Source organism: Strongylocentrotus purpuratus, unplaced genomic scaffold (assembly GCF_000002235.5).
Source record: "Strongylocentrotus purpuratus isolate Spur 01 unplaced genomic scaffold, Spur_5.0 spur5_scaffold_20, whole genome shotgun sequence".
Classification (NCBI taxonomy): domain Eukaryota; kingdom Metazoa; phylum Echinodermata; class Echinoidea; order Camarodonta; family Strongylocentrotidae; genus Strongylocentrotus; species Strongylocentrotus purpuratus.
This window is the reverse complement of record NW_022145606.1, coordinates 37,164,541-37,178,662: the sequence shown is the minus strand read 5'-3', so window position 1 is coordinate 37,178,662 and position 14,122 is coordinate 37,164,541. Positions and strand designations below refer to the sequence as shown.

General features: G+C 36.9%; 1 long non-coding RNA gene across 1 annotated transcript; it reads left to right on the top strand.

The window, feature by feature from the left end:
* Positions 1–2,007: 2,007 nt before the first annotated feature.
* LOC115927434 lies at positions 2,008–12,374 on the top strand. The gene is made up of 4 exons (XR_004065629.1): positions 2,008–2,425; positions 10,241–10,357; positions 11,620–11,727; positions 12,186–12,374. It is a non-coding gene; the product is annotated as an uncharacterized LOC115927434 (long non-coding RNA).
* The last annotated feature ends 1,748 nt before the right edge of the window (positions 12,375–14,122 follow it).

The window sequence follows — 14,122 nt, the reverse complement described above, 5'->3', positions numbered from 1 at the left end:
CATCTGTCACGCAGTCTTCCAAAGACGAGATGCCATCAGCCAGGTCGTTGCGTTGCATAACGATGTACAACTGGGTATCATCAGCATATAACATGTGGCTTATACCTTTGTGGGCTGTGATGACGTCACTCACAGGACCAGTATATAGAACAAATTCCAAAGGTCCCATTACTGAGCCCTGCGGTACCCCCCAAGTTAGAGGGAATTCATCTGATTTGGTTCCGTTTACGATTACAATTTGTTTCCGGTTCTCGAGGTATGACTTGAGCCACTTTAGAGCAGAACCTTCTATGCCGTATGTGTGACTGAAGCGTTGAATCAGCAAGTCATGGTTGATGGTATCAAAGGCTGCTGAATAATCAAGCAGCACCAGAATGGCCTCCTGTCCTTTATCTAACGCTAGTAAGATGTCATTGTAAACCCTAAGGAGAGCAGTTTCTGTGGAATGACCCTCGCGATATGCCGACTGCATAGGAGGAAAGAGCTGAAACTCCTGGAGGTAAGCCCTTAGTTGATTGGCAACAATTCGTTCCAAGACTTTTGAGAGGAACATCAGGTTGGCAATTGGCCGATAGTTTGCCATATTTTCTACATCTAACTTAGGATTTTTCAAGACTGGGATGACATGTGAAGTCTTGAATGAGGAAGGAACAATCCCAGAAGAAAGTGAAAGGTTCACAAGTTTAGTGAAGAAAGAGATAAGAACATCGATACATTTCTTGATGAGCCAAGTGGGGGCAGGATCTAGTCGACATGATTTAGATGGGCTTTCCATGATAACATTGAGAACATCAGCCTCGAAAATCGGGTGAAATTCAGAGAAAGTAGGATGAATAGTCTCTTGTTGCATAGCCTCATATACAGTTTGACGGCCGTCTAACTCATCAGCTATTGTTAGGATCTTGTTCTGGAAGAAAGATCCGAAGTCGTTGGCCAACTGTTTATCTGATTCGTGACTCGGCAGACTTCGTTCATATGATGGAGGAGATGTTAACTTTTGCATCCACTGAAAGAGTCCCTTGTTGTCAAGTTTCTCAATCTCCTCCCGCAGGTAACTGGACTTGGAGTCGGAAAGAATATCATTATATAACCGACACTTTTCACGATAGATTTCCCTGTTGATTGAGTTTTCGTTTCTTGTTAAGTGACGCTCAGCTCGACGTTTTTCGCGTTTCGCCTCCCGGACATCTTCGTTGTACCATGGGGCGTTTGGTCGAACAGAAATGAGTACAGTCTTTTTCGGGGCGTGGTTGTCCAAAAGATCTTCCATAACGTGATTGTACTGCTCAGCAAGATCAGATGGGCAGGTAACACCAGGAAGATCACTAAGGGAACTTCTTACATCAGCGATGAGGTGTTCTACATCTATGTCCTTCAGCTTGCGACACTTTATCAATTTCTTGGTTGAAGGGGGGCGAGTAAAGTTCAGGGTGCAGACTATTGCATTGTGATCTGACGGTAGTCCGGTAATGCAGGATGTGTCAAGAAGTGGATGTTTATCCTTACGTGTAATGACAAGGTCTAGCGTATGCCCTGCCTGATGAGTGGGTGCAGTGACATGCTGAGCAAGTCCTACCGAGTATAATACATCAGAAAAGACCTTTGCATCTTTATTCTCAGCATTGTCAACTTGGATGTTAAAATCTCCGATCAATAAAAGATGATGGCAGTCGACTGTCACTGATTCAAGCAACGAACGAAAGTCACGGACAAACCCTTCAAAGGTATATTTGTTTTTTGCAGACGGGGGTGGTCGATAGATAGCACAAATTCTGAATACTACTGATGGAGAGGTTCGAATTGAGAGGTCCATGAGTTCAAATGTTACGAAATCATGAGCATCATTCGTAGTGATCTTCAGACCTGCGCGGTAAATGACACATATACCACCACCACGCGACTGCCGATGTACATGTAGAACTTGGTAGTTTGGTAATGTGGTGGATATATCAGCTATGATATGATTGTCGCGGAAATCTCCTCTGAGCCATGACTCGGTCACAATCAACACCTGATCCACAAACTCTCCCTAAGATAATCAAGGGAGATTTTACCTCAGTCTCCCTGGTTTTTCCTTCTCCAGTGCGTCTATTGGTCATTAGTTGCTGGACTCTCCCAGGTTAATCAAGGCAGAATAGCAATCATATTCTCTGTGCACATTAAGGCTGCTCCCGCGTAGGTACACGCGCGCATGCATATCGAGACCTGCGAAATACCGGTCATTTGGCTAGCGAGAGCCCCACGATACCTGCAGGGCTAGTATCACAGTGCAGTGAGCTAGAGCAACGGAGATCATGAGGCCTGACCCGCCTGAGCCCGGGGTGGCTGCTGTAAACGAACTGGGGTACTGGGTAGATCCACTCACGATACGTGCGAGAAGCAGTGCAGTAGACGGCAATATCTCAGCCATCACACAGGATATAACGTGAGTTTCTTTCAAATCTGTTTATCTAAGACTAGATCTATGTCTGTAATGTAGAAAATATCACTGTCTACACTACAACCTAATTCAATGTTAATTGATGATAGATCTACTCGCCTAGATCTAGTGTATCAATCATGTTTGTTATTATTGTTATTTTATAATTGTATTTTTCGCAATGGGAGCTGAGCTGAGAAAGGGGCCCCGGAGGTGGTGGCATCCGCTAGGACCAGACAATAACAAAGCCATCTGGTATGGGGATGAATTCTTTAATAAAACCAGGGTATCTCATATCCCTGATAAAACTGAATTCTGTCTACCGATACGTTTCCGTACACAGACGGTACTGTTTGTCGCAACACACAACAGGGGGATAATGGCTGACTTTTGCCACAATCCGACACATAATTTTTTGTTTGACAGGCAGAGAATTGACCGACTGAGCTGAGCCAACTCCCCTCCTCCAGCTCCAGTGCCTGCGTGATGAGATTAGGGTTAGGGCCTACACAAAAACATTGTTTCGTAAAATGTTGTTGTGACCCGAAAGAGGTTGAAAATCCTGATCTAGATTTTACACAGGGCCGGGGGGGGGGGAAGGGGGGCGTGGCAATTCGTTTAGGGGGGTCGTCCTCCCCGGAAAATTTCCAAAAGTGCCCCCCAAAACAAACACTTACTATATAAAGACTGCAACACACCTTTAGGATCTGGAGGGTCCAAGAGAGCAGCGTTTAGACCAATACAAATGCCAAAATCTTTTCGCTCTTGTAATATCCTTCAAAATTTTCAAGTAAATATTGTAGAAAATAAAAGAGAAGTGTGAACAAAGTATAAATTGTCAGTTAAAAATAAAGCTGAGTTCTGGTCATGTGATTTGCATTGTGAAAGAAACGTTGTGGAATATACAATTACTGTACACAAAAAGATGTGTATGGGACTACACCAACATGTGGCATAACATTCTGTCCCGATTGTTATGATGTTACATGCCATATTTAGAAAATTGAGGCATTTGAAGAGCCATGCTTTTCCGGAAACATTTTGTAATCTAATGTTCTTCCACACTTGTATAATACAATGATACCGCTCCGATTTAAACCACTGGAGTTATGACCACACGGGAACCCAAGGGCGGATCTACAGGGGGGGGGGGGTTAGGTTAGGGGGTTACTCCCCCCCCCCCCCCCCTTTGGGCTCCCAGGTGAAAATGTGATGTGCATAGAATAACGCCATCATGTGTCCAGACCCACACAGTAATTAGTAGATGTTAGTAGATGCCAGGAAAACTTAAAAATAGCAAAAACAAAATCGCCTTGCCGCTCTATGGCTCGTGGACAATGGCTCTGCATCGCCATTGGGTCACCCCCCCCCCCCTTGGCAAAAAGCTAGATCCGCCCCTGGAACCCATACCAGAAACTTATTATGGGCCCTTGGTCAGATGGAACTTGCAGCCTCAGTCATATCTAGTCTCGTTGTCATGGCTCATTTCAATTACATGTGAATGTATGGTTCTGGGTTATGGTTATTGTCAGCTCCAGTGCATGTCCTACATGTGTAACTTCATACATGGGTTCTGACACAAGTGCAAGGTTATCCATAAGATAACCCTGAATTACCTCATACATTTGCACCGCTGTGATACCCTACAAGCCATATCAGGACAATTAACCCCTTTGACAACCCCCCTCCCCCACCCCCCGGAAAATGACCCCAGTGGACAATTACCCCCCCCCCCCCTCCCCCCTCCCCACCCATGAAAAAATCTCAGACAATGGATGACTATAATTTCATGTATGGAGAGACGGTGCCAGGTAAAAATGTCAGAGGTAAAATTTCAGATTTAAAAAGTCAGAGGTAATAACTAAACAAGTAAGAGGTACAGCAACAAAATGTAGGGGGAGGGGAAATTAGTGCTGTCATAATATCTAAGCACTGTATCACACAAAATGTCAAGATTCAAGCTACCGGGCCAGTCCATTATATCTCCTTCTTCCATATCATAATGTATATTTTCTAAATGACTGTGGTGTATTGTACTTTGTACAAGTATGTCCTAAGGATAATACTATGTGGAAATTCGAAACTTATATTTTGTGATCAGGTTTGCATATGTACATTGTATATGAATTTCTAACCTTTTTTTCGATTTTCTATTAAAGTAGGTTGATGTTTTAATGTTTATTTGGTTTTGAGGAAGTAATTACATAGAATATTAAGATTGAATGAGATAAAACAGGGAATCAGTTATAAAGATTGCAAAGAAATTCCACAAATTCAGACATCAGACCCATCTTCATGTTGATCCCAGCAGACTGAGCAGAGCCTCTTATTATGACAAGAACACGGTGCACCAACAAGCCTACTGTATAAGAAAACATCAAGAAAAAGACACACATATGCTTCCCCCCTCATCAATACTTTATTACAAAATTTTAACAAACAATGTCAGAGCTTTGCTTGAAGAATGTCAGATAGTAGGCCTACATGTACATGTAGTAAACGTTGAGACATATTTAGCCAGGTATTTTGTAATGTGCTTTCGCCTTTTATGGCAGAAGTTATTCTATTTGTTGGTTTAAACATAACACAGTGTAACTGTATATAATAACATCATGTTTGTGATTAAGAAACGTGAGAGAAATACAGTTCAAGTCCTTCAAATTCCACTCGTTGTTTTCTGCCAAATTTATGGTGCATTTTTTTTAATGTGTAGACTTGTACAAATATATACTTGCTGGAATACAGTGTATGCCAGCACACATTTTATCAATCCTGCACCAAATATTGGAATATCCTTCAAACAATATTATCGTATACAAGCAGTCTCATGATTCTATGAATTTGTACAGTAAAACTATGTTTCTGATATGTTGCTCATGATCATGAATTTGTCAATTTCAGAGTTTGATCTTTCACAGCAAATAAAACTGAACATTTTGCCTTATTTGACATTTTTACTTGTATTTTTACTTCTGACATTTGTACACCAAGCCAAAGAAACAAACATGTAGACATGGCTCTACGAAATTAACCATGAGAACATCATATATTTTGGACAATGTAAACTTAGACCTAGGCAGTTAGGGAGGTGCAACCCAGCCCAGTCAGGGCATCTGATTTACTTTCCCTTTGAAATGTCAAAACATGAATAATATTATTCAAAAGCTACATTGTTAAGAGTTCCAGTGAGAATCTACCTTAATGGTTGTGTGAACATGTGCATATGTATGGAGTTAAACTGCATACTTGTACCCAAAGCTTTAGGACACTGTAGCATTTAATTATTTTGTTTACAGAATTTGCTCCAGAGAAGTAAGGTACATATATGTACCTAAATACTATTTTTATCAATTTTCAGGAAGGGTAGGGCTTCTGTTTTTTGTTTTTTTAAATTAATGTTAATAAGGTCATCAGCCCTCTTGTTCCTCCTATTCTCCTCTCTTTTTGCTTTTTAAATTTATTTACCCTGGGGGAGGGGGGGGGGCGTCAACCACTCGTTGTTTAACGTGTAAAACTGACTCTAGACATCTTTTTTTTTCTAAATTCAAACTAATTGTACCATCAAATCAAAAGATAGTCTAAATAAATCAATGGGTTTGTATTTTCTCTTTATATAAAACAAAAGATATCTTAGACTTCAGACTACATGTACATCAAATTCAGCATTATGTTATAATTGTAGTAGAATAGGGGCCATGTTTTTTTAACTGCTTGCACGAAAGAAAGAAATCATCAAATTTAAAAGTTTGTTTCAAAACATTGATTTTTAGATTAGAATCAAGTGTTTCTGTAAATTTGTTAATATTTTTTATTCGGAAAAAACAAAGAAAATCATTGAATACCAAAAGAGTACATTTGGAAAAGAGCCACATGGATGCTGGGAAAAGAAAAAGATTAACTTAATAACTATGTCCCAGAGGTCTTCTTTTCCAATCCATGTGACTTTACAGAAATGGTAACAATAAAATTGTGAGGTATACATAACAATTTATAAATCACTATTAATCAACAATAATCATTGATAAGATAAAAATTTATTAAAAACATAAATAAACTCCCCCCCCCCCCCTCTGAACAAAAAAGAGGGAAAATGTCGCTTTGTGTACATGTAAATGTACATTATATAGCACCATGGAAAAATGGGGGGGGGGGGGAGGGTGAATACATGCACTCAAATCCGACTCTTAACCTGGAATTTTACCTGAAGATGGCACTGTGCAGCTGGGTATGATAACAAAAACAGCAAACAAACAAAATTGAGACAGAGACAGCTCATCATAATTAACTAATTTATGTTAACTCATCTGTATACTGAGAATTTGTTCTTTTAGTTTTAAAGTAAAGTAAGAAATAATAACACAACAACAGTCTTCAAATCAGTATTGAGAGTATACTAGACACTGGGAAATGTGTGGATGGCAGAGCCATGGAGTCTTTGAGTGCAAGCTGTCAAATGTTTGAATCAAACAGTGTCAGAATATCTTTGGTTATGCAGATAGCATTTTGGACAGCTTCACATTTTATAAGGCCAACAAAGACTTTGAGAACAAAGCTAGTCATAAGATAATGTCGCCTGGAAAAAAGCGTGTACCACTTTAAAAGTTTGGAGGTGTACAGAATACTCCATTTCCTGTTTTCTATGTTTGAGAATAATTCGTCTAGCTCATCTTTGTATCTATTCATTTTTTCAACATTTTCTCTACTGTGTATGAACCAGGCACGTTGGCCATATTCAATAATGCTTATGGAGAACGAGGCATTTGTACAAACACAGCAGAGAGTCACTTGACAGATTGTTTGCTACACTGATGATGAAACTTAACATTCCATTAGCCTTTGATACAACATAATCAACATGATTTCACCAGGTCATTTTATTATTCAAAACAATGCCAAGGTATTTATATCGCGTAGCAACTTAAAATATATAATCATTAATATGGTAATGGGGTTGACCTGGGATTTTTTATTCGGTAATGCGCATAACTTTACATTTGGAAGTGTTCAGCTTCATTTTGATTGTCAGTCACTACATATTGACTCTAGATTTGTGCAGCTACATGAACATTGTAGAATCTGCAGCTAGATATGAGAGATTTAATTGTTATTCAATTAGTTGGAATGCAGAACTGAACAAAGTCTCTCCAAAATACCTTCCTTTAATACCATTTTGCCAATAACTCTCACATACTTATAAGGGTTATACTATGTAACAGCAACAGTTTCGAAATGTGATTGTACAGGTTTGAAAATCATCGCTACCAGTAGGTTAATAGTACTTCTCAACCAAAAAATCATTTTCGAAATAGTAGTCATGGAAATGGTTCATTAGATGGCACATATTCCTGCGAACCCTTAAACAAGCCCTTGAGCCCAGCCACAAGAGACTTTGTCATTTGCATCAAATCATACTTATTCCACATTCTAATTTTACTTGTTTGAATATTTGTTTGTGGACCACCCTGAACATGTGTAAGAAAAGCCTGTTTAAAATTTAACAGTAGTACAGAGAGCTGTGATGTTTTGAAAGTGGTGATGGATCCATTTCTGCTTTCATGAAGTTAATTTCATGAAGTAATTTGTGGAACTCAACTTATTTCAGTCAAATGCATCTAGAATGGTCTAGAAATCAAATTTGCTGTTTTTTTAAGTACCAAAATTCCCTTTTAAGTACGTATATGTTTATACTATAAAAGTGTATTCCTTTTGTATTTCCTAATCGGCCCTTTTCTATCAACTCTGTTATCGCCCTTTTTTTTATATATCGGTCACATATTCCTCTAACAAAAAACTGGACAGCTTCTTTTTTTTTTTTACTAATCTTGTGACAAACAATGTAAAGAAAATATCCTAGTATGTGTCTTAATGTTGAAGACAGAATGAGCTATGGTATAATTTCAAGCATCCATGTTTGCTCTTAAAATGACATGCATGGCCCTACATGTACATATGCACATATTTTCTGATCAGTCATGCGCTTGAATGAAAGATGCAGTTTGTCCATTTAATTTCCATTCTGTCCTATATATTTGGTAAAAGCTAAAATAATAATTATTATTTTATTTATAAATCCCTTCTCCCTGAGGATCCTAACCACCAAATAGCATTAATAACCCAAGATGTAACTAACTATGGTCAGTTATCTGCCCATGGCCATGATACTTTGAAATTTCTTTCAATATTTATACAAATAGAGCAAACTAAAGCATAACTTGTTTTTATAATTTCTGTGTGCAAAGTTATTCTTTGCATAATTTTTCTACTTCAAATAAAATGTTTCTCTATTTTGATCCCATTTCCACTCTGTTGCTCTATGTGATAAGGATATTCCTTATGCAAATACAATCTCCTACACATAATGATTGGCCTTTCTTTTAAACGTTATTGGATTTGTGTGTGTGTGGTGAGTGCGCGTTTTTTTGTGGTCACTGTTATGCTTAAGCACAGCACTCAATATAAAATGTTATTCTTTAACTCCAGCATGATTTCATTTGCGTTTCATATATTATTTAATATGTAGAGCCATCCCTTGGCTTTAGTATTTTAAGGAGGGTTGGGGATGATTTGTTTTCCTCACCCCTCTTCTGTTCAAAGTTAATGACTGCGATGGATTAGAACAACCTTTATAGTGACTTTGAGACCAATTTTGTGGACAGTCCATAGCAAGGTTTGGCAAAATTTTATTATTATATAATTGCCATGTCAAATGATAATCATAGCTGGCACTAACATGATATGAATCTTTTTGTTTATACACGGCATCTCAAAAAAATGTGCAACAAGATGTTGATTGGCAACATCTTAAACAGCACTCATTCATCCATTTCGCCAGTAGTGCCGTCTTAGTATCTTCTGAGTACTCTTTATGAATCGTACGGGGATCTAATCTGCAAGTTAGGATTTGTTTTGCTACATGTATATGTGTCATATTTTAGATGTTACAAAGAAAGCATGATGCATGGCATCACCGATAATCATCACTGATACATTTCAAATTGCTATTTCATTAGCAATCTCTGAAATGTCATGAATATATATTAGTTGAAATACATAGTACTAGAACCAAAAGAGAGTGCTCCAAGGAATTTCTGATGCAAATAATTTGTGCTTACTTCTTATTTATTCTTTTAAACTTACATGTAAAAAAAATCAGGTCCAAGATTCTGGTGAAGTTCATGTTGAGAGTAATTATAAATGTACCATCGGGGCCTACCCTACACTGTATACTGGATAGCTGTGATCTGCAGTTTTTTTTTGTATAGTATATTACTATGGAGGTTCATCTAGCGGTCCTTAAGAGTAGAGTATGATTATCTACACGTCTTTGCAGCTCCTGATTAGATTTTTACCTTCCTTCTCTCTCTCTCTCTCTGTCTACCACTCATCCCTCTTTTTTTCAATTTGCTCCTATTATGTCTTTCTCTTTATGATCGGAAGAGGTTGCGGTATTGTCATTTACATCAGTTTCCTATTTATGTATGAATGCATTTATGATGTGACTCAGAATGAAGTTTTTTTTTGTACTGTCTGCTGAAAGATGGAATGGTGTTCACTCATTCTTGTTCAACATTAAGTTAACCCCTTTGGCTCTCAGCATACAAAATCATGTTTGTGCCTATGTTAAATTGTATGTAACATCAATGGGAGACAAATTTCTGTATTACAAATGTATTATGGAAAATAAAACCAGAATCTTGAAACTTGTAAATGTATTGTAGACTAAGCATGCTTAATTAAATTCCTTTGAATTTTAATTATTTTACATGTTTTTACTGATTGTATCTATTTCAATATTTTTCTTTTGTATAACCCTAACTACAGTCTTCTTTGGAGCCATATGACAGACGTATACAGCTGAAATGGAATTTCCCTTCAACCGTACAATATTTCAGGGCTTATATTTCAGGAATCGGTGTTCGCCCAACGTAGCAGTTGCAGGTACATGTAATAATGCTATGTTTTATTTTATTTACAATTTTACATTTGCCGAAGTCCTTTCCCTGGAGATTATTCAAAGCAAAAGTATGTTCATTAAATGTATATACCTTTTTTCATAAAGTTTTCTTGTGAAATATCATGAGTTTTAGTCAAATTCCCCCCTCCCCCCACCCCTGTTTTTGTTGCTTCTTGCTCCTTTATATTTCAGCTAGCCCATAGACCTACGATATATGTTTAGGTCTTTTTAATTGAAATGAAAACATTGCTTTCTTCAGTCATTAATATGCAACATATGCATTATACACATATTGGGGATATGTTACCCCAAAAATATATAAGAGCAAATTACGTTAATGAAATAAAGTGTGGACGAGAGGCACTGAGCTAAAAAAAAAATTAAAAAAGGAAATGCAATCCAGGCTATGTACTTACAGCAGTAAGAACAGATTTAGGCTTCACTCAAGTCATAATGTAATTATTGTAATGAAGTGTTAAATATAGGGTCTGTGCTTGTAGACTAATAGGGAGCAAGAGAGGGCCATAGCAGAAACAGAAAGTGAATACATTTAAGTCATTTTAAGATATCTAATATCAAATGTTACTTGTCACTTTTTATCTCATAGAGCTACGTTTATATTAACAGCTGTGGTTGTAGTCTTATTCAGGAAATATCATAGGGAATGTCACTAAAATAAAGTCATTTGTTTACTCCATTCACAAGCTTTTAATACCCTATTGTACATCTCAAAGAAATCATGTTCACAATACAACTTTGTAATGAATGCACATTTCAAAAGTTGATGCTCAAGGCCATTGAAATTGCCTGTGTTGCTATGATATCGTTTGGTCAATTGAGACTTACAGCATTCATACATTTATTTTGTATAGGATTTTCCTCAAACTTCCACTGAGTTTTGTCTGTCATTTCTCTGCTATCAAGTTCATCAGTGTTTGTAGTGAATCTTCCCTCTCTTTTAAATACACCTTTTCATTATGATTAACATTTATAGATTCTCTAATGCATTGAACTAGCCTCTTTGCAAGTACACACTTTCGTATTTTCATGATTTCAATATTTGTTTTTACATGTATTGTAATGCTGACTCTGATAAAACAGTACTGGAATTGTTATGTACCTACTTTACGTTCACTCGTAAACGTTGTCATAGTCAGGAAGATGACTAGCTACACTATAATCATGATTCTATTAAACTATAACTATGCACATGTAATGTACTGTTTCAATTAAATCTTACTTACAGAAAAAGGACAACAACAAGTGGCACTATTCATGTATTCCTCCAAAGTGCTCATGCCAATCATGCCATAGCTGAACTTTCCTGAAAGACTGAGTCAATGAAAACTCTAAGGTAATTTTTTTTTTTAACTGATAAGTGTCAAAGCCTCACTATATATGCTTTTGTCATGATCTCTTCTTAGACTATACATAAATGGGGTTACAGCGTAAGAAAACCTTTCCGACGTTTTTAGGAGTATACCCATGAAATATATATTGAGAATAGAATATCCAGTCATATTCTACATACATGTATTTGAAGAGTTATATCTAGGGATTTGATATAATGACATGTTCGATAATGATCAGTTGTTGTACTTGATTAGATGCATTCATTCCTTAAATAAAGGCTTTGTAGCATACATGAATTTGAAATAGAGATCCCTCCTACTTAATTGTTATGTGTATAGAATTCATTTAATTTTTTTTCTTATTCGAGACCTTTTGCAGAACCCCAATAGAATCCATTTGATTTGTTTGCGTGATTGTATTTCACCATCCATGCTATCGTTTTCTTATTTCACTGTGCAGACTTCAACATATGTGCAGCGTTTCAACCGAGAGTCAACACCCTCCATTGTAGTGTTCGGCAGGCTTTTCAATTGGAGTTTGGGCTGATTTCAATCGTAATAATAATAATAATAATATTCAGTTCTTGTATAGCGCATGATATGTTATGAAATAACACCTCTATGCGCTTCCAAAGAGCTTTGGAAATGATTACCCTTTAGCTCCGGCAGCCGTTATCAGGAATAATCCTGCCAGGTACCCATTTACCTCACCTGGGTTGAGTGTGGCAAATGTAGATCAATGTCTTGCCAAAGGACATTAGTGCCGCGGCGGGACTCGAACCGCAGACCTTGTGATCAACAGTCCGGTGACGTATCCACTCGACCACAACACAGGACCACCGCATAGCACTTTATGACTCTGTCTGCTTAAGCATGGTTGTTTCCTGATGCAACATCATCAACACATGCTTAATTTTCTTGCGTAGTGCTCGTATATCCTATATCCTGAGAGTTACTTTTATTTGTGTTACTTTATTTGGTCTGATTCACATTTGAACTTCCTGGTTTCTAGTGATGAATTATTGGCCATAATTGTAATTATCATTGCATGTCTACTTTAAGATGTGATGATACAGAAGGGCTACAGCCTAAGCACAGCTTCATATGCTTCCAGCCCCCCCCCCAAAAAAAAACTATTTAAATGAATCACAAGGAGTAGAAAGAGAAAGAGAGAGAGAGATGGGGGAGGGGGTACTAATATGAAGGGATGGGATGGGGATTTTCAGCTATCAATGAAATTGTTAACTGACATATATTATCATTAATATTTCATTCACATGTTGCAGGAATGTCTGATGTTGAAATAACATGTACGTGAAGGTACAAAGTAACCACATTGTGTAACATATTTCCTAGTGAATGTTACCAAATATGTCAATGTAAAAGTGTTCAAAACGAATAGTCCCACCATTATTGTCGCTTGATAGGTCTGAAACCATGCTCTGTAATTGCCAATATTACAGTATGTGTCTATTTTCATAAAAAATTACACAGTGAGAGGGATCAAGAAACACTGTTTCAGTTCAAATGTACTATTCATAAAATCGAGATGGAAATCATTATCATTTCTCTGTCTATAACTATCTGATGCTTAGCTCCAAGATTAAGCGTGTAAAAGTAAGTGCAATTTTGTTCTCTTCACTCCAACCACATTGATTTACTGAGCATGATTCTGCATAAATTGATGAGGAAATGTAACAATACACTATAAAAATGTGTTGAATTTTAAAAAGTTGCCAGTTTCCGAAAAGTAAATCAACTGAAATAGGCCCTACAAGGATATTAATTCCCATTAATTGATGTCTTTGTAATGCATGTTAATTTCTATAATGTGATATCATCAACTGTTTATATTTCATACAGAAAAATATAGAATACAGAAAATTAATTTCATTTGAAATGAAATAAAATTTAAAAACTATATATATATATATATAATTCAAAATGATAGTGTTAGATAATTTTCAGATTGATGAGAATGGATAAGGATTTACGATTTGAATATATATTTTCTATGTGAACCTACTAAGATGTATGTACATCGAGTTAAATTAGATATTTGTCTACATATGCTATGAATGGTTTTTCAAAATGTGATGAAATTCAAATGTACATGTATATATCCAATCTTGTTGTTGTTATGGCTTAAATAACTTGGAGGACTAGGAGATATAAGAAACGTTGATTAATTACTCTTGATTGATTATTTACTCTTCTTTGCATCGTTCACTCTAACTGGCAAAACAGCGACAATTAGTAGACACACAAAAAAGTATTGCCAAGGCAATTTTATTTCTCTTATCATCCTGTAATGTATTTTTCTCTTCAATGTTTTGCAGTTGCAATGTGCAGAAGTTGGTATTGCTTCCGGTTCTAGGACACCTACCCCCTGAACAA